General features: G+C 37.1%; 1 protein-coding gene across 2 annotated transcripts in view; it reads left to right on the top strand.

The window, feature by feature from the left end:
• The window catches only part of LOC150107013 (DDB1- and CUL4-associated factor 8-like), a 263,903-nt gene that overhangs the window by 187,256 nt on the left and 51,572 nt on the right, over nucleotides 1-25,075 (top strand). The gene's annotated exons all lie outside the window — the stretch shown is intronic.

The following is a 25,075-nucleotide window of genomic DNA, read 5'->3' on the forward strand; positions in this document are numbered from 1 at the left end:
CAAGAATGAATTTCTTTTACACTTTTTTTCCTCTATAAACATTTTGCATAAAGCTAAACATTGTGTTTTTCATGTAAAGGAGTTTCCTGGGAGCAAACATTTGATAATTTTTCTCAATCACAACTTTAAAACAGATTCTCAAAACTTATGGTCAGTTATGGTAAGAACCATAAATATTTCGTATATATTTCATCAATATATAGTAATACCCCAATTAACTCTCAGGATGTATTCCTAGAAGACAAAACACTAAATGATACACAGTAAATAGGGATAGGGGAACATGCTACCAAGAATAAACAAGTGTTACTTTAATTTTAAATTATTTTTATATTAACTTGCAAAATATACATAACACATATACATAACACACATACATACATACACAGAAATACAAAGTTTATTTTTGTGCTGTTGAAGGTTCTGGCTCTTCTGAAATTCTTAATTTTTTAGGTGATGAAGTCATCTAGTGTCATTCAGCATTTTCTTTTTCTCTTATTAAGCAATTGTCAGAGGTTGCATCTTTTTTTTTTTTTTTAATTTATCAAACCAACCTTTTCTAGCTGCAAAGTTTTTGCTCATATCCTCTCTTTGTTTCTGAGTATGATTAAAAATACTTTTGGCCTTTTCCATGATTGTTGCCTGACTTAATGGCATGTTACGTTCAGTTTCATCATCAATCCAAATGGAAAGACGTTTCTCCATTTCCTTTAAAACATTGCTTCTGGCTCGGGTTGCCTTTGTTGCAGAAGCCGTTGTGGTTGCCAAACACTTAATTTTGTTCTTGCTTTTTTAAAATCGTTTGTATAGTAGACGTAGACATTAAAGCGGCTAATGTCAACTTGACATTCACCTTTTTCTAATCGCCTCAGCACCTGCATTTTAATGTTGAGTATCAATTTTGTTTATAATCTTTACACCCACTCATTTTGAATAATTTAAAAAATGATAGTAGTGATTAATTTTTAATGAACAAATAGAATTTTTGTTGATATCCTTGATCAATAATGTTGATGATTACAACGCATAAGTAATGTTTTACGCAGCACTCCAAATCATATTTATAGCGTAGACACTGTTTCACTGTCAATGAACAACTACATGATGTACAGGGAAAACAAATGCACGGGACCAACATAGATTTAGGGTTTAGGGGAATTACAGATTTTGATGAATCGTCACCTTTCGCTGATTGGTTCAGGTTCAGGAATAATCATATTATATATGAATCAAGGGAAATACAGTGATAACTTTAATCAGCATAAATTTAGCGCTTTATTAGGCTTCAAGTAGAACTGCCTTATATCGAATCATGGAATATTTAGTGCTTTCTTAGGGTTCAGAAAAAACCATGTTGTATCGAATGAGCGTTAATCTTACTGTATATATATATGAAATATTTATGGCCATTTATATGGAAGAACCATTATTTATTAGATATTATTTAATTTATTGAGAAAATAACTAAATGTGAAATATAAGGCAAAATTCTGGTTGAAAAGCTTACATGTTGTCTTATACATATTTGTAATAACTATTGTTTATTAGGAAATTACAACGTATACTAAATAAAATTATAACTTTAATTAATACTTCCTATATTTTGGCAATATTATATTGCCATCATCAGGGATCACAAAGCAATGATGCTGTTGTTGAAAAAGTTATAGGCATGTTGCCCAGATATGACAATAATGAACTGAGAAGGAAAGCAGATATAATGAATAGCAAGATGGTTGAGTTGTGTGAGCAAAGGGGATTCAATTTGTAAATGTGTGGAGTGAATTTGAAGGAAAGTTGGAATGGTTTAAAGTTGATGGATTGCATTTGAATGGGTTTTGTATTGGGCACTTAGAAAAGCTATTGTTTTTTTGAGAAGGCACAGAGTCAAGAAGTTAATGCAGTAAATGATCAGTGTCTACTTGTAAAGCAGGATAGCACAACTAAATGGATTGTGTGACAGGCGGAAGATGGATATGAGGTTGAAGATGCAGTTGCAGCAGCACAAGATGATGAAATAAATAAAGGTGAGGATGAGACAGGTAGCTATGGAAATCAGAGTCAGGATCAGAGAAATGGGAGTGGTCAGACCAAAGAGAGAGGTGATGTAGCAGCTAGTATAAAGAATGTTGGTACTGGTAGAATGGCCTTAAAGACACGGGGATTGTTGTGTTTGTACACAGATGCAAGAAGTATTCAAAACAAGATAGCTGAGTTTATCACACTGATTGAGTCAGTATGCCCAAAGATAATTAGAATAAGTGAAACTTGGTTGTCTGTGGATGATGTGATGTTGGGGATAGAAATGGAAGGATATATAATTTACTGGAAGGATGGCAATGTGAAAAGAGGAGGAGGGTAGTGCTGTTAATGATTACAGACAAATAATAAATTTAGTTTAATCCTTTATCCAAGTGTGAGCAAACAAAGTTTGCACCTGAAAGTATCTTCAGGACTGGGGTAAGGTGGTACAACACCAGGAAACTCGTTGCAAAGGTGGAGCAAGCTAACAACACTCCTATCTCAGTATCTGCCATAATGCAAAACACATCTCCTTGCGGATATGTATAATGTTATGCATTAAGGGAAGGGCCACTACCCAGACTAGTTTCAACGTTTATTGAGGTCTCTTCAGTGGGAGCCAGGCCCAAGTGGAGATACCAGGCAGAAGCATTAGCAAGGTCATCTCTACCTATAGGAGTTGCCAAATGGTGTGCCACCTTTTTATTAAATTACTCTGGATTTAGATAAAGATGTTGAAAGTTTATTTTTTCACTTTGTTAGACTATAATAAATTTAGTTTAATCCTTTATCCAAGTGTGAGCAAACAAAGTTTGCGCCTAAAAGTATCTTCAGGACTGGGGTAAGGTGGTACAACACCAGGCAACTAGGCGTAAAGAGGGATTGAAAAACCTGACATGGAAGAAAAAGGGAAAAGAAGTCCAGCCAAGTACACAGTGGGTAGCAGCTATAAAGTGAGTAGACCCGTTTGTTAAATTTCCTTGAGCTTTTAAGAGAACTCTTATTAGTGAACTGTAAGTAGAGGCTGATCTAAATAAGCATATTTAACAGTTAAAGATTATAAAGTAATTAAGTGTCAGGAATTTTTAGTTTGAAATAAGTCATAGTGTAACTGTTTGCTGAAACTTGCCTATAGAATATTCCCAGCATAGAAAGGAAAGAGCAATTGTGTGTAAAAGATATTGTTTACGTGTTCGATGAGTAAGAGTTAACAATTAAGCAATAAGTACCATTGCTCAGTATAAGTGATTTATGTTGTATTAAGAAAATTAGTTAAATAAGTGATATGATTTGTGTGAGAAAATGCAGGAACTTAACTAATCTATTTATACAGATTTGAATGGTGATGTTTCTTTTTATTATTGAAAATGCAGTGTAAAATTTGTCTTATGTGAATTAAATCTTTGTTGTTTAAATATTATTAAAGTGTTGCCTGATATTTTAATTCTTTGATGCACTGTTCTAAAAAAAAACAACCGAGCTTGTGAGCAGGGAAGATAGATAATTAATACGAGAATTAGATAAAGGGATAACCACGACTGTACATGAGAGTAAAGAGTGATATCTACCGAAAGTAGTAATATTTAATGCCATAAAAGGATTTCTTGAGGCACAGTCACTAATTCAAATAAATATCTAGAGATCCTTGGTATAATAAAAATAGGAATACTGCAGGTAAAAATAAGGAACAGGAAGATATAAGTTTAAAGTTAATAGAGTTGTATAAGGGAAAAAGACAAGTTAAAGATTTGGGAATTGACGATAAGATATATAATATAGAAGAGAGATATAAAGAAATAAGATAAAGTAAAATATAGGAAAACCCTAAGATATTACAATGGGGCAGTAACGAAAGGATATTAATAAAATAAAGGATATCAAAATAGATTAAAAACACCTCACAAGTTTACAATGCCGCAACGTCGACAGGATAAAATCCACTACAGTAATTAAATTAGATACAAGTGGATTGGAACAGTTTCAAAAATTAAAATCAGGCAATTAAACAAGAAAGTGTATAATTGTAATTATAGAGATTATTACAAAGTGTAAAGAAAAAAATTTTAACCATGAATGTGAATAACACTGATTCAGGATTTACTAGTACTGAAAGAATGGGGGGTAGAGAATTCTTCAGAACGGTGAATCCTCACCTTTTAATCCCTCAATTCTCTGGTGAAGACAACGACATGTCTTATCTTTCTTTAGGTTCATAGAAGAACTAAGAAACGTTGGAAGCTGGTCGGATTTCCAACATCTAGTCATATTAAGAAACAAACTGATTGGCAAGGCAAAGAACTTTTTGTACTCCTCTCCCATACTGAGAGACACTTTTGAGTACCATCAGTTCAAAAATACCTTGATCTCTCAGATTTCTAAGACTAGAAACGTGGGTCCGAACCTGTGGAGGCTGCAAAAGTGCAAGCAGTAAAATAACGAGTCTATCACAGACTATTACAATAGGCTGCTCACCTTAGCAAATAGCTTGAGTGTGCCAGATGAGGAAAAGAGCTATTTAGATTGGGCGGTCTTTAACCAGTTCAGACTAGGAGTGAGAGAGGAATATAAAGAAACAGCATATAAGAGGAAGATAAGTAATTTAGAAGTCTGCTATCAGGCATTAAAGGAAAGGGAAGAAAGATTAGGTGATCTACATCCAACATCTAGAGCCAGTCAAATATGCAACATTACAGAGGTGTCGGAACGCAAGAACGAGACTAAAAAAGAGAAGAATGATAATCATAAAGAAAAGGGAATGAATAAACAGAAGGTAGAAAGAGGGGGAGATGGGATCGAAGAAATAAACAGTGTAGACTACAACAGACTGATAGCCTCTGATCCTGTTAACAGGGAAGAACTACAAGCTTTCATTAAAAATGAGGTAGAAAAGCTACAGCAACCCTTGATAGAGAAGCTTAATTCAATTCTCAATCAATTAGGGGAGCTCAAGGCAAAACCCTCATTGGGGAATTTAGGCTCTGAGCAAACACGCAGTGAAAAAGAAAATAGGAGAGAACCACCCCAGTGCTACAGGTGCAACAAATTTGGGGAACTATGATAGAAATAGAAGATTTGAGGCCCTTTGTAATGACTCATGATCATCCTACACGGAGGACTAAGAGATGGCCAAGAAAAACTAATAGTCAGCAGGAAAATTCCATGATGGTAGTAAGGAGGAAAATAAGAGGGGTGAAATGCAGAGTTTTGCTGGACACTGGTTCACAAGTTTCAGTGATGACCGGATCTCTATTCAGGAAGTTGCAATCCCAAGTATCCGAAGGCATCACTAAACTTAAACCACCTGTTATGTTAAAAGGAATAACAGACCCCACTGTCTGTGCATCAAAGACACTAAAAGTAAACATGTGGATGCCAGACTTTAAAATGAATGTTTCTCCAGAGTTATGGATTCTCCAGGAATCCTCTCATACCACTGTAAAGGTAGTACTTGGGATTGATTTCCTAGAGAAACACAAGTTCACGTGTGATTTCTCAAAAGGGGAGATCTCTATATCGGGATCCAATCAGGGTGCCCGGATGAGGGGTAGTCAAAGGCGTTGCACTAGCAAAATTAATGTTGAGGTCAACACAGAAAACTACCATTCCCAGCAAGTAAAGGGAGGAGCTGAAAAAATAAAATTTGTCAAATAGATAATGTGAATGATTTGTCTGAAATCCCAGCTATAAGAGATACTGAACAGGTCAAGGGGGGGGGTGAGATATTACATGTCTCAAGTATCAAGGTGGCGGCAGATAAAAAGGAAGATACGAAGGCCACAGTGAAAAATATAAGAGGTGTAACAGAAATAAACATTACCAAGATATGCCGAAGCCACTGCCCTGACAATAGCAGATCTGGAAGAAGAAGAACAAGGTATCAGGAAAGAACAAGATATTTGAAGGAAAACAGTAAGTCACAGCATCAGTCACGAAAAGAGGAGCCCACAGGACAGTATGATAGCATTCCCTGCTGTAAGATAAATGACAAATCTGAGTGTAGTCCGATCCAGAGAATTTATGACTCATGACACAGAAACACAGTATTAAAAAATTTTCATCCATTTTCATGGTTTAAAATTTTTTCATGAAGGGGTGGGCCTTTGTAAAAATAAGAAGTAGCTATAAGAAGTCTAAATATTTTTACATAAAGTTTAACAAGGTCAGGCCCAGTAAGAATTGTAACTTGTAAATAGATGTATGTTATATGTAAATAATCCCAATGGGAATTTGTATATTGTTCTATGCCAAATAAGGGAATATTCTAGAAGGTGTAGTATTAAGGCAATACCTTGCCATTAGTAAACAGTATAATTTTAGAGCTTTGTAACGACATCAAACTTTGTGCGTGTTCTACATGGGAAGCTCAAGGTCAGTGCTAGGTAGACTGACAAAAGCTTCAAACGAATGTCCGCTGCCAGAACGAATAGGATTTCGGGAGTGTAGGAGAAAAACAAAGGAAGGGTCAGTCAAAGAAAAGGATCAAGGGATTTCGCTGAAACATTCGGGGTTCACATATCTCCGCACAAGGATTCAGAAGTGACCGAATAAAAGGCGTGGGCGAAAAGATCACATGATCGATTCAGAAATTTTCGTCAATGATCCAGAGGTCGTGATCGGGAAGTTGCCAACGGTTGTCCGGCAGATGTAAGCCATCGAGGACGCGACGTCTGGAGAAATCATGTCAGTGATCTGAAAGAAAGATGACGAGGAGCTGATCTGCCAGGCAAAACTGATAGTTGATGATGAATTGACGCGTCTTCGCCGGGAGCTGGTGTCAGAGGGAAGAAATTGCTCCGTTAATCCAACGCGCATGCAAGCATTCCACAAGCCGATAATCTTCGCCCGAAGTGCGGCAGGACAGAGTATCCTAGATAATGCCGGCGTAAAGAGAGATTGAAAAACCTGACATGGAAGAAAAAGGGAAAAGAAGTCCAGCCAAGTACACAGTGGGTAGCAGCTATAAAGTGAGTTGACCCGTTTGTTAAATTTCCTTGAGCTTTTAAGAGAACTCTTATTAGTGGACTGTAAGTAGAGGCTGATCTAAATAGGCATATTTAACAGTTAAAGATTATAAAGTAATTAAGTGTCAGGAATTTTTAGTTTGAAATAAGTCATAGTGTAACTGTTTGCTGAAACTTGCCTATAGAATATTCCCAGCATAGAAAGGAAAGAGCAATTGTGTGTAAAAGATATTGTTTATGTGTTCAATGAGTAAGAGTTAACAATTAAGCAATAAGTACCATTGCTCAGTATAAATGATTTATGTTGTATTAAGAAAATTAGTTAAATAAGTGATATGATTTGTGTGAGAAAATGCAGGAACTTAACTAGTCTATTTATGCAGATTTGAATTGTGATGTTTCTTTTTATTATTGAAAATGCAGTGTAAAATTTGTCTTATGTGAATTAAATCTTTGTTGTTTAAATATTATTAGAGTGTTGCCTGATATTTTAATTCTTTGATGCACTGTTCTAAAAAAACAACCGAGCTTTTAACAACCGAAATTAGATAAAGGGATAACCACGATTGTACATAAGAGTAAAGAATGATATCTACCGAAAGTAGTAATATTTAATGCCATAAAAGGATTTCTTGAGGCACAGTCACTAATTCAAATAAATATCTAGAGATCCTTGGTATAATAAAAATAGGAATACTGGAGGTAAAAATAAGGAACAGGAGGATATAAGTTAAAAGAAGGAAATAAGACAAGTTAAAGATTTGGGAATTGACGATAAGATATATAATATAGAAGAGAGATATAAAGAAATAAGATAAAGTAAAATATAGAAAAACCCTAAGATATTACAATGGTGCAGTAACGACAGGATATTTAAAAAAAATTAATAAATAAAGGATATGAAAATAGATTAAAGACACCTCACATTTACAGAGCAATGTTAGATAGAACAGGCAGCCAGGAGAGAGGGGTGCTTCTCACTAATTGTGCACATGACAGAGTTTAGCTGGATGTCTATAATGTTAGTGTGTACTTCTTTCCCAGACAGGGGCACAATATTCTGCTGCAGAAAATGCGAGGGCTAGTGCAGACAACCTTAGGACTTCTCACCACAACCCCAGGTTGTTCCAGCAAGCCTTGAAATGATATTATTTCTGGCTTTAATTTTATTGGAGAGGTTGATGATGTGCCTTTTATAGGTTATATGGCTTTTATATGGCTTCTGTCCAGACTCAACCCACGGTATTTTAGGTGTCCTCTGGAATACTGAGGACACTGTTTTCATTGGATTTGGCTTCAAGTACCACTGCTTAAAGTACTCTTCCAGGGTGTTCAGGTCTGTATTCAAGGTTGATTCTAGGTTGGTAAAGGAGGTAGATTGATGTAAGATCACTAGGTCATGGGCATACATATACTTGCTTGATCTGGTATGTGGTAGATCATATACGTAGATGTTAAAAAGTATATGGGATAACACAGAGCCCTTAGGAAGACCGTTATGAAGGAATCTGGGCCTGCTCTTTTTTCTGCCAATATGGACCCCTGATCCAGACAGTGTCATAAGCAGATGTTAGGTCAATGAAAGTGGCTCCAGATTTAAGTTTCTTCTGGAAGCCTGCTTCAATTTGAGTTGCCAGAACTGGTCACAGCAACTTCCAACTTGCTGTGACCAGGTCACAAGCCATCTTGTTCAGTCCTGAGAATTCTTTTAAGGAGAATTCTTTCAAAGAGCTTAAAGGTGGTGGAAAGCAAGGAGATAGGCCACAGGTTTTTCACATCATTTGGATTTTTCCCTGGTTTGGGCATGGCAATTATTTTGGCTTCCTGCCACAGCTTTGGTAGTTTACCAGTCATGATGATTTCTGAGAAAAGGGTAGCCAACCATGTTTGGCTATGTTGACCAAGATGTTTTAATAACTCAGGGAGTATACCATCCACTCCTGCAGCTTTGCCATTCTTGGTAAGTTTTAAGGCTATTTGTACCTCTTCCCGAGATACTGGGTATACGAGTTCAGGAAAATCGGGTTCCATCCTCAGGATTTGTCTGGTGGAAGCTTGTACAGCAATTTTCCAGGTAGAGCTGGGGTGAATCTTGGAGGTTTTCAATAAATGGTTAGCCATTTGATCAGGAGTTATCTCTGCTGTTTTGTGTGTTGTTAGCTCTGCTTCACCTAATTTTCTCAGAAGTGACCAGCTTCTTCCACTAGATGTGACAAAATCGAGTTCATTGATGGTTGGGATCCATCTTTCCTTTCTGTTTTTATCCAGGGTTGATATGAGCACCTTAGCAATAGTTGGATATTCAGATTCCTCATATTTGGCTAGGAGTTCCTCACTTTCTCTACTCCAACATGGGATATATTGTTTTCTATAGCCTCTAGGGATAGAAGCTTTTGCTGCAGATATGAGTAGTTTAACAAATCTAGGATAGCATATAGGAGTGGGTGGAATCACTCTAATGGTTTGCTCAATTTGTTTCTGAAATGCAGTCCAGTTGGACCTGCAGAGATTCCATCTAACGATCGGTATTCTGCTGATGACTGGGATTAATGTTCCTATCTCTAATAATGTAGGACGATGTTCGCTATTAGGGAATCTGTTAAGGATGGTTCTGGTTGATGGTAGAGGGTGCTCTTCAGAGTCTTTAGTGACTATGCACAGATCTGGGGTGTAGGTTCTGTTCCATCTGGCTGAGTAAAGAGTGCTGTCTTGCTTGGCATCATAATTCAAATACAAGTTATATGTATCCATCCAGTTAGCTAGATTATTACCATCCCGGTTGATAGAGGAATAACCCCACATGGTGTAATGGGAATTGAAGTCACCAACATAGATAGCAGGGTGAGGAGGAGGTCGGTCCATCTGATCAGGCCAGGATTGCAATGGAGATTTGTAGACATTGTATATGGTGATATTTTGAACTTTAATACCTATGGAGTAATCTGTATCAGGAACACTTTGGGTTATATCCTTGAGACCAGGCTGGATATAGGTTGCTAGGCCATGCTTGAGGTGGCAGTTATAAGACACGAGAATGAGTCCTGGGATCTTTAGTCTATTGAGGGCTGTGTGTCAGGCCACATGGGTTTCCTGGAGAGCCAAGACGTCAATTGCTTTATCTTTGGCTATTTTGCTGATGACCTCGGCTTTGGATTTTAATATCCCTTCTATGTTTAGGGAACATATCTTGAGCTGGTGTTGATTAGGAGACTGTAACATATTTTTCTAAGCTTGCCCTCCATCTAAACAAGCAACGCAATCCTTGTTAGGAATTTAGAATGGAAAGAAGAGATAGTGTATGGGTACAAGGAGAGTGAGTTTGTTGAATTTCTGAGAGATAAAAATGTTTTGGATTTGGTGATAACTTCACAGATGTATTACTAATGATATGTCGACACTCCCACTGGTTGGTGAAAGTGATCTTGAGTACTTGTTTGGGAAGTAGTGAAACAAGAAAAAGTTATTGCCAAAAATGAATATATGTGGAAATATACACCCTCTGTCCAAAAAGAAACCGAACTTTTGTTAGAAAATAAAACACAGGCCAATTATAATTATTCAAATCATTTATTTCAATCAATATACTCTCCCTCAGTTTCAATGCAGCATTTGACACGGCCAATTAATTCGTTAAATGAGTTTTTTATATCAGTTTTTGGGATACTGTTGAGGGTAATAGTTACTGCTGCTTGAATGTTTTCAGTGGTGTCGTATCGCTTTCCTTTCATCGGCAAATGAAGTAAGGGGAAGAGAAAGAAGTCACAGGGTGATAATTCAGGTGAATATGATGAGTGATCCAACACACAAACTTGTTCGAACGATGAGATGGTGCATTATCGTGCAAAAGTGACCAGCTGCCTATATCATGATATACATGCCGTACGCGATGAATTTTCGCTATCAATCGCTTTAAAACTTAGAGATAAATCTCACCACTGACCGTTTGGCCAGGCGGAACGAATTTTTTGTGGATAATGCCCTTGGAATCATAGAAACAAATCAGCATTGTCTTTACTTTTGACTTCTCCAAGTGACTTTTTTTCGAATGCCTCTCTTCTGGTGGTCTCCACTCAGCACTCTGGCACTTTGTTTCAGGCTCATACTCAAAACATCATGTTTTGAAACAATCGTCACCAGTAGCGATAGTTTCAAGGATGTTTGAGTCCTTAGGAGCGATTTTAATGAGGTCCTTGCAGTGTTTAATTCGATACCTTTTTGGTCGTCGGTCAACTTGTGGGGAACAAATCGCAAATTCAGTTTACGAAGTCCCAAATTCTCGGTCAAAATGTTGTGCACAATTGATTTTGGAATCTCCAATTCATCTTCAATCTATCTCACGGACGATTTAGGATTTTCTTTTAGGAACAATGCACGTTTTGGATGTTAACTTCGCTCAGTCCAGTTTTTGGACGTCCCGGCTTTTCATCGTCCTCAAGTGTCACACAACCACTTTGAAATCACTTAAACCACTCGTAAACTTGAATACAAGGTAAGCATTCATTACCCTATTGTTGGATCGTACTTTCTACTCCGATGTATATTCTAGCTGTTGACTGACTCCACATTCGAACACAAAGAAAATTTATTTTTAACTGTGCCACTCTGTGTTCTAAGTCACATAAGCAACGTTGTGAAATCAACCACCAGCTAGCACAATATTTTTATCAACTTATTTTAGGCCGAAATTCTGCTTGTTATATATAGGGTTCCGCTAAGATTCAAACTATTTTAATGAAAACGGTGCAATGAAAGAAATCAGGCAAACACAAGATTCAACTCAAATAAAAATATTTAATGCTTTAACACATAAATTTACAATTAAAACGAAAAGCCAAATGGCTAGTTTTCTGGCAACTTAATAGTTATTAAAGGGATAACACTTACTGGCTATATAAAAACATAGGATTTTTATCCCTTTAATGACTACATAAATTTACATTAAAACAAGGATTTCTAGTAGGGATAATTCAATTAAGAATGAACAAGTTCTCATTTACGATTAGAGTTTATGCATATATATTTTACTCTTCTTATTATCAATATTCCAAACACAACTTCGATCTAAACAAACCTATCGTTCAAGCATTTAAATATTGACCCAGTTTAACTATTCAGAACAATCACAAAGCAAAAGTCATCAGACAATCTTTCAGCAACTTTAAAGTTTATCAATCTATCACAATAGTTCTCAGAAGGTTCAGTCTCAATTTTACATTGTGTTTTCACGTAACAGGCTTCACTATATCACACATTCAAATATGAACTATTAATCCAGTGATACTTCATATATTACGTTTATGAGGAAATGCTTTGCTATATCACACATTCAATCTTGACTGTTAATTTCAGCAATATCAACTATATCATGTTCTCCAGAAACAAGCTTCGCTACTTCACACGAGGCATAGAAAAGATATCTTTACCAGTATAAACATTATAGCTTCCTCATTATCGTGAATCCTAGAAACACTCTTTGGTCTGAAATACATTCACTTTGAGAGCACACAAATATTATAGAATCCTGGGTTTCAGTAACTGATTAGTTAACTTGGGGAAATTTATCTTCTTGCTCATAATTGTCTAACTTTCAATATTTCATACTCATTCTTATTATCCTTTCGTCCAACACTATCCTTATGCGAGGCAATAGGAATTTATAAAAGAATAAGAACTCGAAGAAAGATAAGTCAAAATACAGAGCGGTTCCCAGTCCTTCCTACTCCATTCGACCCCCAGGTTATTTCTTCCTCTTTCTACTCTCTTACTTCTTTTTCATGTACTTCTTATGACATCGTACTCTCCTTTCCTGCCAAAATCTGGTTCTAACTGATTTTGTTGATACCGAACTCGCTTCTTGCATACTGTACAGTAACTCACGTTAAGTCATGTGCTGGCTAAAAATAACATAATTTCTCACAACAACCAATCAAGTCTTATTTTGAAGAATTTCTTCGATACATTACATTTTACTAATAACATCAAAAGATTACATGTTTTACAGTTTTTATCTCTGTTTTAGTAACATTAATCTCATAATAATAAGCGACATTTAATACATAGTTTTTACAACTGTACTTCATATCAAAATAATAAATGAACAAATAAATATTAATAAACATAACTTGAAAGAAATCATATGAATAGCATACTATGAACAAGAGATTATTAGTCTGATAAGAAAATTTGGCTTAGGGAATGGCAGATTATGTTGGACTCTGAATGAATTATTAATAATTTCCAATTTTCCTCATTCAGATTCCAACACTATGCTTTTTGAAGCATTCGATGCGTTTCGGTAAAACTTTTACTAAGTTTAACACAAAAGTCAATCGCAGCTCTCTGTTTGAAACTCATTTTCCGATCGTTCGTCAAAACGCACTGTCACTTTTGGCAATATAACTCGGCTTCTAATGAAACAAATGTCATAAACAGTTGACACAACACCAATGAAGGTTGCTGATTTTGACAACGAAAAGATACAACAGTGGTGCCACTAGTTTTTCTTCTATTTTTGAAAAGTTTGGTTTCTTTTTAGACAGAGGGTATAAAGCAAGTGATTATAGGAAGCTCTGTAGTCACTTAGCATCAGTAGGTGAGCTTGAGAGGAAAGGATGTTAAGAGTGCATGGAAATTTACAAGGTAGTGTCTGACACAAGGATACCAATGGTTAAGCAAGTATATAGAGTAGGAATGAAATGGATGAACAGTGAAATCAAGCAAGCAAGCTGAAAAAGAAAAGGCTAAGGAGAAGGTAAAAGACAGTTAGTGGTGATCAGATCCATGAAGAGTATACAGTGCAGACAAGGAAGGTGACAAGCATGGTAAAGAAAGAAAAGGTGCAGTATCAGAGGAGATTGGCTAGTCAGGCCAAGGTTAACAATGGAATTTTTTCACTATATGACAAGCAAGAGAAAGAATATTTATGGCAGGTTGACATTGGTGGATAGTCATGGCAGTGAAAGGATAGTGAAGTTATTGAATGAGCAATTTATCAGTGCATATCATACTGGTGTTAATGATGTAGTGCAATATATAGAAGGGAGGCAAGTATTAGGATTTTTGGAAGCGAAAGAATCAGAGGTGTATCAAGTGTTGTGATTGGGTTAGATGTTAATAAGGCTGTGGGAATGGATGACATATCACCACGTATTCTTAAGGAATGTGCACCACAGTTCGTTATCCCCTTAACCTGGTTATGTAATGAAAGTCTTGCAGAGGGTAGAGTTCTTTAGGAGTGGAAAGAAAGCAAAAAGTACCACTCCACAAGCATGGTTGTAGGACAGGAGTTTCCATTTATAGACCAGTCTGTATAACTGCGGTTATGGTCAAGGTGTTGGAGTGATTGGTTAGGAATAGAATACAGGATTGTGTTGATGGACATAACATTCTTTATGATGGTAAGCACGGATTTAATAGGGTAGGTCCTGTTTTAGTAATTTATTTGCATTTTATGATAGGTAATGAATGATGAGTTGTAAGTTGATAAGTGATAAGTTGGTGTACAAGCTACAGGAGATGAGAATAGATAATATATTGGTTAGATGAATCGGAGATTGGCTCTCTGAACGATAGCGTGATGGAGCAGTGTATCAAAAAAGGAGAGTAACCAGTGGCATGCCCCAAGGTTCTGTTCTTGTGCCATTGCTGTTTAACTTGTTTGTAAACAGTATATCATGAGGACTGACTGGGGAGCTTCAGTTGTTTGCTGATGATGGAAAGTTGGGGAGAATTATAAGTAGCAGTGCTGATGTTAATTTTCTTCAGGAATATTTGAATAGACTTTTGACTTGGACAAAGGAGTGGGGTTGTAGTTTTAGTATTAATAAATGCAAGGTGTTGCATTTTGGAATGCAGAAATAAAAGGCTGTGTACTATATTGATGATGTCCTACTGCAGGAAGTGGATGAGATTTGGGAATGATGGTTGACAGTAGACTGAAGTTTAGAGGGCATATTGCTAGTGTTTCAAAGGCTGCACATCGTAGTGCTCCTATGATAAGAAGTATTCTAACATGTACAAGGAAGTGGTTGTGCCACTGTATAATGCACTGGTCAGACCACACTTGGACTATTGTGCTCGAATCTGGTCACGTGGTTTCAGTGTGATGTGGAAACATTAGAGAGGGTTCAGAGATGAGTGACTAAGACAATATCAGGAGTTTGCAATGATGGATATGGAGAGAGAGAGAGGTTGAAGAAATGTGGATTGCAGAGTTTAGTGGATAGAAGGAAAAGAGGTGATATGATAGAGACATTTAAGCTAGTGAAGAATTTTATCAGATTAATCCAGATGAAATTATAAAAAGAGTTCATATTTATAAATTTAGGGACACAAAAACACACGTGTTGAACAGATTGTTTTATTAATTACTAATAAAATAAAACTTGACATTTCGACGCTTGTATCGAGGTCATCATCGGAAGGATACAAGTGTATAAGGAACCAAGCTACATGCTCTAGCCCTGTATACTGGTAAACTAAATCTACATAGTTAATTAATCCTTTTTCCTAGCCTGACCTCTAGTGATAAAAAAAATAATAAAATAAATAAATAAATAAAATACAATAATAAAATAATAATAATAAATATATATAAATACAACAACAATAAACTGCTAAAGTCTTCATTTATTAATATTCTTCTGGATTTGTTCAGTTCTGATTGTTATAATATGATTTCTTTCAGTTGCTGTTGAATGTTACAAACACTTCACCAGGTTATCTTCTTGTAGTGGGATATTTCTATGGCTAGTTTAGGTTGTAGATGGGTCCTCCACATTCTTGAAATACATCTACAACTGCATACAGGTTCTTGAAGGACCCATCTACAACCACATACAGGTTGTAGATGGGTCCTCCACATTCTTGAAATGGTTAGGCCATAATTTTTGTTGAGATTTGGGTTGTGTTTGAGCTTTTCACATGACTCTTTAAATTTTCTCTCAAGCCAGGTTTTGGTGCAGTGTAGGGACTTGGTATTTTTCCAATCAATTCTGTGGTATGTTTGGAGTGCGTGGTCAGAAAGGCCGGTTTTCCTAAAATGGAGGTATTTAATGTGTCGTTTGTGTTCGTCTTGTCTGATTGTGATAGTTCACCCTGTTTCCCCTATGTATGTTATGTTACATGTGCATTGTATTTTGTATACCCCTGGGTGGGCTAGATGTGGAAGAGGATCTTTAGAAGAACTGAGTAGGTGTCTTAACTTGTTTGGGGGTTTAAAGGTGGTTTTAATGGTATATTTGCATAGTGTTCTGTCTAATTTTTCAGAAATGCCTCTAACATAAGGAATGGCAATAGCATTCCTGAAATCTTTTTTGTTCTTACTGGTATCTTTATGGAGGATCTTGTGAATAGTTTTTTTACTGTATCCATTTTTTATAAATGTTTGGTTGACGATCTTGGATTCCTGGTTCAGAGCTTGTTCATTAGAACAAATTGTTAGAGCTCTGTTAAGGGTGCTTATGACACCTAGTTTTTGTGTTGGGCGGTGGTAAGAATTTTTGTGTATGTATTGCCCTGTGTGTGTGTGTAGGTTTGCGGTAAACTGAGAAGGAGAGACAGCCAGAGGGAAGATGTGTGACAAGTGTGTCTAGGAAAGGAAGAGTTTTTTTTTTTTTTTTCATTTCAATGGTGAATTGGATATGTTTGTGTTGTTTGTTTAGGTGGCTAAGGAATGTATTTAGAGCTTCGCAGCCGTGGGGCCAAATGGCAAAAATATCGGCGACGTATCTGAGCCAAATTTTGGACTTTAGACATGCTGTCTCTAGAGCACATTGCTCAAAGTCTTCCATATAAAAGTTAGCTATTGGGGGGGGGAGCGGTGAGCCCATGGCTGTACCATCTTTTTGAAGGTAAAAATTGTTTTGCCACACGAAATATCCGGAGCAGAGTATGTGAGCAAAGAGGGCCATGATGTCGTGTGGAAATATGTTCTGTAGGAGCAAGATAGTGTCATTGATTGGGACATTGGTGAAAAGGGAAGTTATGTCAAAACTGACTAATAAATCTTGGTCATTGAGTGTAATGTTTTTAATTTTATTAATGAAATGTGTATTTGTTATGTAGGAAGGGGACTGACCTACCAATTCCTTGCATGTGGCCTCTAATTTTTTGGCTAAGTGATAATTTGGGCTGTCAATTCCTTCAACAATCAGACGTAGTGGCATGCCTGGTTTGTGTATTTTTGGCAGGCCATAAATTCTGGGCGCATGGGTATAATGAGGTATTAATTTTTTTGTTGTTTCTTCGAGCCATGTGTGGACAGATTTGATTAATTCAGTTGTTTTCTTTTTGTTACATTTTGTGGGGTTGTAGTTTACCATTTGGTAGGCGTTGTGGTCCGATATCAAATGGTTCATTTTTTCAGTGTATGTTGTACGGTCTAAAAGGACCGTATAAACAAAACCGAAAATCTAGCCCTTAAATCCTTAAAAAATAACCAAGACATTATAATCACGAAAGCAGATAAAGGCAATGCCTCTGTCCTCGTATTTGTATTTCCAGAGTGCCTGTTAGGGCTGGATTTAGACTTGCTGAGGCCCTAAGCTATACAAAACCCAGAGGCCCCCTACTGTTTTAAATTACATCAGCTGGTTTTTTTATTTTGAGGTCCTGACAGATTGCGAGGCCCTAAGCTGTAGCTTTTTTAGCTTATACGTAAATCCAGCACTGGTGCCTATCCCAATGGCTTTAACAGGCCCACAACCTTCCAAGCATTGCTTGGATTTCTTAACCGAACTACGAGGATAGAATGGTCACTCCTATGCCTCAAGGTATTCTTGGCTGTATCTCTGTGTGTTCACGGGGCCGGTTTGCCTGCTTGCGGGATGAAAAACACCAGATAAACTGGCAGAAAAAACCCTACTGCCCGTGCCCAAGACCGGCTAACTTGGCTATGGCTGAGGAAGATCCTTCAGCTCCTCACGTCTCCGACGGGAATCGAACCTAGGACGCTCCTTCCTCAGGCATATGGTTGCGAAGCGCAAAGCCACAAGGCTAACCGCGCGGATGTCACTGGTGCCTGTAATGGAATAAAAATATGAAAGACTATTCCTGGAATCTGCTTCAGCCCTGAGAAACTTTCCAAACCTCAACAAATTACTACCTTTCCTTAGTAAACCTGTGCTGTTCGTTGCAATGTATAGATTCTCTGTTAACCCAATTTACAACCATGAAAGGTTGTAAACCTGCCTGTTAGTACTTGTGGATTTTTTATTTTGTAATTTTATTCATTTTTTAACATTTATTTATTTTATTATATATTTGTATATATACTGTGTGTGTGTGTGTGTCTATATTACACAAGCATACCCTGACTACATTTTTGAATTGCCACTTACCCTGAAGTTACGTCAGTTTGTCTGGAGCTATGGCTTTTAGTGCCATGATGCTACAATGTGAAAAGTGTTGCTGTCTTGTTATTGTCAGTATATCATCAGACACGGCTCACATCACACATCTTTGTGTTGCGCTCTATGATTGCGTGATTATTAAACTGTTTTTTACTTTTATTCTACTTTTTTTTTGTTATTAAATATAACATAATATCAGATAAAAGTGAAAGAAAAGTTGTAAAACTGTTAAATTAGATTCAAAGATTAAAATTATTAAATTTAATGATGAAGGTGTATCACAATCTGAAATAGGCGGAAGGCTAAGTATCCCTCACACTACTGTTAACACTGTGATTAAAAATAAAAAAATCTTAAAATTAAAAGTGCTACTCCAGTAAACACTACTTTAATTAGATAATCATGGAAAAATTCTTGGAAAAGGGATAACCATGGAAAAATGATCAAAGAGTTGCCATGTTCCCTCAAACCAGGCCATTATTCAAAATAAAAGCCTTTTCAATGACACGAAGACTAAGAAAGGTGAGGGAGCAAAAGATGCTGAATTTGGAGCAAGCCATGGATAGTTTGGCGGTTGGTTCAAGAAGTCACATCTACATAATTGTCAACATTGAACTGAGTCGTCCACTCATCTGCACAAGCATTATGCAGATTAGTTCTGTGCACAGAAACTCAGGTGTAGTCTGACCACTGTCTATGCACAATTGCATATAAAATATTCTTTCACCTCTTTAGATTTCTTAAGTCTGCACAAGCATTAGCTTATTTCAATCATCACAAGGCACTTACATCAGATTGTTTGCTATTCCCCACCCCAATTTTGCAAACATCATGAGAAACAGCAAATACCAACTTCTACAAACTATTTTGATAGGAAGAATTGGTGGCAAAGGAACTAGAGGAAGAAAAAGAATATCATGGTTTGACAACATTAAGACGTGGACAGGAAAGAGCAGTGCACAACTGCTCAGATTAGCACAAGAGCGCAGTTTGTTCGCCAAGATGGTCACTGACCTTCGATAGAAGATAGCACAATAAGAAGAAGAAGCAGTAACTGAACAGCTATTCAAATCTTAAAACTGTATCTTTAGCATATAGGCTACATACTGGTCACAGGTTATTGACATTAGTGAAACATGGCTGACAGAAGAGGATATAGTTAGTGGGATAGAATGTGTAGGTTATAGTGTGTTTAGGAGGGATGGAGAGAATAAAATGGGGGGGGGGAGTGTTATTGATGATAGCTGATGAACTGCAGCCAAGGAGAATTGAAGTTGTATTGCAGGATAGTGAAAAGAGCTCATTTGAAGCTATTTGGTGTGAGATTGTGACTAGCAGAACAAAATATACAGTTGGGTGCTGCTATAGGCCAGGTGATGGAATAGATAGTGGAGATAGTATACATAAACAAATTGATGAAATGAGTGGAAGGAGGGTAATTATTATGGGGGATTTCAACTATGGTAATATTGATTGGAAGGAGGAGGGGACACATGTGAGGAAGGAACTGGATTTTATTCAGTTATTAAGGGATAACTATCTGAGGCAGCATGTAATAGAAATTACTAAGGGTTTGAGAGTACTTGACTTGGTAATAGCATCTGAGAATTTGACTGTAATGAATATGACCATGTTGCCACCTATTGGTGAGAGTGATCATAAGGTCTTGACCTGGGAGGTGGCTAAAGGTGTGGAATTTTCAATTAAGACAGGGTATATGCAGAATTACCATGCTGGCAAGTATGACAAGCTTAGGAGATTGCTTGGTTCAGTGCCATGGCATGTAAAACTGCAAGGGCTGGATGTCGATAGAGCATGGGAAGTGGTCAAGGAGCATTTACAGGAGGTTATGGCTGATTGTATAACTAGGGTCCGAATAGTAAAACAAGTAGGGATTAAATGAATGAATAACACCATTAAGCTTGAGCTGCAAAAAAAGAAACAACTGTGGAGGGAATTTAAAGAGAGAAAGGTGACCTGCAGGCACACGAACGGTATAAAGCGCAAGCCAGAAGGGTAATGAGTGCGGTAAGAAAAGCAAAAGCGGATTACGAAAGGAAACTAGCTGTGCAAGCTAAAGAGAATCCCAAACAGTTCTTTAAATATGCTGCAAGCAAAAAAAAAAAAAAAAACTGTACACGGCAAAATGATTTTAAGGAATGCTGATGGTAAGGAGGTTACTGAATCAGTTGATATAGTGGAATTGTTGAGTGAGCACTTTGCAAGAGTATATCATCCAGGTGGTGACACTGAAAGAATGAAGGAACCATTAGTTTATATGGGAATTGTGATGAATGAAGTGGAAGTGAATAGTCTATTACAGAGCCTTAATGTGAATACATCTGTGGGATTGGATTGTATACCGGCACAGGTCTTACGTGAAGCGGCTAAAGAATTATCAGTGCCCTTGACCATGTTCTTTAATCTGAGTCTCGGGTCTGGTTTAGTTTCAAAGGTGAGGAAAGAGGGGAAAATAGTTCCACTGCATAAAGGAGGATCCAAGACTACTGTTGCAAGTTACCGAGCGATTAGCATATCAGGAGTCGTTGTCAAGATCTTGGAAAAAGGAGTCAAGGGAAAAAAAAAACACAGGAATGGATTGATGAAAATGAGATACTGTACGGGGGACAGCATGGCTTTGTGAAGGGTAGATCATGCCTCAGTAACTTGCTCAAGTTTTATAACACAGTAACGGCTGAACTGGATAAGGATAATGGGTTTACAGTGATACTGCTGGACCTAGCTAAGGCCTTTGACAGGATACCACATGGAATTCTAATCCGTAAACTGCAACATATGGGAATGGATATAGGGTCAGTGAGATGGATAGGTGGGTGGTTGATGGAGAGATATCAGAGAGTAGTTTATTCAGGAGTAGAATCCAAAAGATGGCCTGTGACTAGTGGTGTGCCACAGGGTTCTGTTCTTGGACCACTGCTGTTTAATTTGTTCATTAACGATATAGGTAACGATCTAAGAGGAATGTTTCATTTGTTCGCTGATGATGCAAAGTTGGGTAGGGAAATAGTGAATGCATAAGATGTCAAAATCTTGCAGGACGATTTGGATAGATTGGAGTTCTGGGCTAAGGAGAATGGATGTCAATGTAATGTGACAAAATGTAAGGTTATGCATTTTGGGGTGAAAAGATTAGCGGCAGTATACCACATTGGTGGAACTGTACTCCTGGAGATTGATGAGGCCAGGGACTTGGGAGTGTTGGTGGATAGGGAGATGAAGTTTAGGAGACACATTGCAAAAGTGGCTAAATCAGCTCATCAAATTGCTTGGTTGCTGAAAAATACTTTAACAAGCAGAGACAAACAAGTTATTGTTCCTCTATATCGAGTCTTGATAAGACCTCATCTCGACTACTGTGCCCAGATTTGGTCACCTAGGTTTCTTCTTGATGGGGAGGAAGTGGAGAGGATCCAGAGGCGAGTGACCAAGATGATAATTGCAGAAATTGTTTGATAGGCGGAAAAGGGGAGATATGATTGAGACATTCAAATTGCTGAAGGGTTTCTATAGGATTAATTCAGAGGATATTTTTGAGACCAATACTGGTGGTGGGAGAACTAGAGGACATTTATGGAAGCTGGGCAAGAGTGTGGTTAGCAAGGGTGTTAGAGCTGGGTTCTTTACTTTTAGAGTGGTAAATGAGTGGAATAAGTTACCAGAGTCTGTTGTGGGTGCTATGACAGTGAATGAGTTCAAAGCAAGATATGGTAGATACTGAGAATGTTGAATAGTTGTGTGGATATGATGTTTAGGGCCTCCCTTGATGAGTCTAAGGACTCCCTGAAGTCGCCCTAATAATAGTAATATAAAATAAACAGTTCGTGTTCCGTGGTACACACCTTGTCATGCTTCTCCTTTAAGACAACACAATGATATCTATAAGCATAGCTACTAATCTAATATCCAGTCTCCTGAGTTCAAGATTAATGTATCTTGAAATTTGTATTTGATAAAATGCTTTTGCAAAATCCAGAAAAATTATTGTATATGTGTTTCCTTTGTTCAGTACAGTTGTCAGAATATTATAAAATGCAATGACTACCAAAACAAAATATCTTATTTTCATTACTCTAATTATGTATTCAGACTAATCAGTCTCCAATAATACTCAACTATGAGACACAGGCTATCCTTGAGACTTAAACAGGCCAAGAGTTTATTACTGCTCTTTTAGATCCCCATTTATATAGTGGCACTATCTTCCCCTTACACTTTCTAGAACTTTCTGTTACAAAACTCAATGATTGTCCATTGAGTTTTGGGAACTGGTTGTGATATCCACTTCCTCAACATTATTAGCATCAGGCTTTTTTTGTATTAAAACTCCTACTGGCCAGGACGTAAATATATATATATATTGTCTAGATAAATCTGGATACGATTCTGTAACACCTATTGAATAACATGGATAAGAAGTGCAAGTTGGTCTCACTATTTCATCCAACTCGGCCAGTAGAGAGGTTAATATTTCAAACACTTTGTATTCATCAAATTTCTTTTTTCTCTCTCCCTCTAGTGCTATTCCCCTTCTGCCAACACCGACAAAATATTTATTGAACATTTTGTACCTGCTCTATTCTATTTTCTTCTGCTCCTATCTGTATCAACCAGGATCATTCTCCTGTCATTTGCGTGTACTGGCTAAAGAAACTGCCAGATCAAAATTGGCTTGTTCTACCAGCTTCTTTTTTGTATTCATTCTTCTTTTACCACTTTTTTTTCCCCCTCTATTCTCTTGCTTATACCTTCTCCACATTGTCATTTTCTGTCATTTCATTATTCATCGACTTTACATCTACATAGTTTATCCTAACTCATGCAGTCTAATATAACTGCTTTCAAATGGTTGTAAACTGACAAGCATTGTTGATTTTTTTCCCCACATTGTTTTTTAACCCTTTCTTCCCCTCCTGAAAAATTCTGTACGTGCTCTATTCTATTTCACTAGCTCATCCTCCTCTCTCATAAGAACTTTTACTAATTTCTTCTTGCATTTGTAAATACGCATGCCATTTTCCCTCAGATTTATATGCTACACAACTGCTAGTTTTAGCCTTTCAAATCCTCCTGCCCTCAATTTTTCTTTCATTCAAACATGATTTTAGAGCATTTGAGATAGTTTTTAATGTCTAATATGTGCTTCTGGCTGATATGTCTATTTTGCACAATTAAAATTCCTACCACTTCTATATGTCAGCTAACACACTTTCAGGTGAAACACCTTTGAAACATTCCTCTGATCTTAGACAAGATTTGAAGCTAGGTCTTTGCAAATGAACAGCAAATTGCAGTTGTGACATTTTCACACAGGTGTCCTTGTAAGTGGCTCTTTCCATGACAACCTACTCATTGTTGCTGAAAATTCTGCCCACTTATGATTTGCTGATTGCTGTTTTATTGATACAACACATTCTCTCTCATCTAGCAAATTTTCTAACTTTACACTCACGTGTTTTCCTTAACAGTTCCTTTCAAATCTATTTCAGACATGAACCTTAGCTTGCCACTATCATGCAACCTAAACTTCTGGCAAAGTTGCTGTACTACAATCCTTGCACGATTTCAAACACTTCCTAAATTCCACAACCTCTGTGAGTAATCTGTACAATGATCAAGCTTCGACAGGAATAATTCAAACTCAAACAAGCTGCTCTTCTTCGTGCATACTTTCTGCTCCTTTTAATGATTCTGTAGACGTTTCACCGGTCTTCAGTTTTGTGAAGTTTTTTGGGCTCCACAGACAGATATTTCTATCATGACTTTTACAAGAGCTCATTACCTTTATGGTATGCAATCCCATAAGGGGTCCAGACAGAAACTATCATACAATGTAATAGGCTTATCACTCTTTCTCTCATACTTTATATTTGTCACACTACTTCCACTTCTAACACAGTTTCAAATCCTGTGCAGCCTCCTACTTCTTTTCGAGTCATTTGTGCAGCACATACTACTTTCTTCACTTCACTTTTCTCTAAATTCTCAAGCTATGTTCAGTAGCCCCTTTCCTCATGCATCTGCCACATCATACAAGACAGTATTGCCATTCTAACTTCACTGACATTTCTTGCATTTAATTTTCTTTTTTTCCTCCTCCCACTTTCATATGTCAAGTCCAGGTCTGCTTATCACTTAGCCTTCACTCACTCTTTAGTCTCATCAGTTCTCATAATTTCATATACTTCAGTTTTATTCCAATCATTGTTTTCCTTCGCATTTTCACAGAACACTTCCAGTGACGTATCATCACACTCATTCTCACATACACGTTATCATTGCCACCTTTGCCATTGTCCTTCTTTTCTCACCCTTCATTCTTCTTTCTCTTCTTTGCTGCAGCTGTGATTAATAGATCTTACTATCCTATTTCTACATTCACATTCATTCCAGTCATGCAGACAACCATCCTTTAAAGTCTTTCAAAGATCATTTAGTAATGAAACGAATACTTGTGACAATAACTGCACTACACCCAGCTGAAGCTTGAACAAAGTATCATCTGCAGCCTTAGAATAATAAAGATTGATCTGCTTAACCATTGTTATTCCTAGATTTCCTTCACTAACCAGCAGTGCAGTACGGCCACTAACAACACACTCACTATTGTATAAGAAACCTTTTCTGGATTCCTTCACCCAAGGCTGAATTATCCAGTCCCAGATGGAAGTGGTATAGTTGTTCACTCCTGCAAAACAAATGGTGCATGCAATGGATAAATGC

This window comes from Typopeltis vanoorti, chromosome 5 (genome assembly GCF_054136105.1).
Source record: "Typopeltis vanoorti isolate ZY-2024b chromosome 5, IOZ_Tvanoo_1.0, whole genome shotgun sequence".
NCBI classification, from domain to species: domain Eukaryota; kingdom Metazoa; phylum Arthropoda; class Arachnida; order Uropygi; family Thelyphonidae; genus Typopeltis; species Typopeltis vanoorti.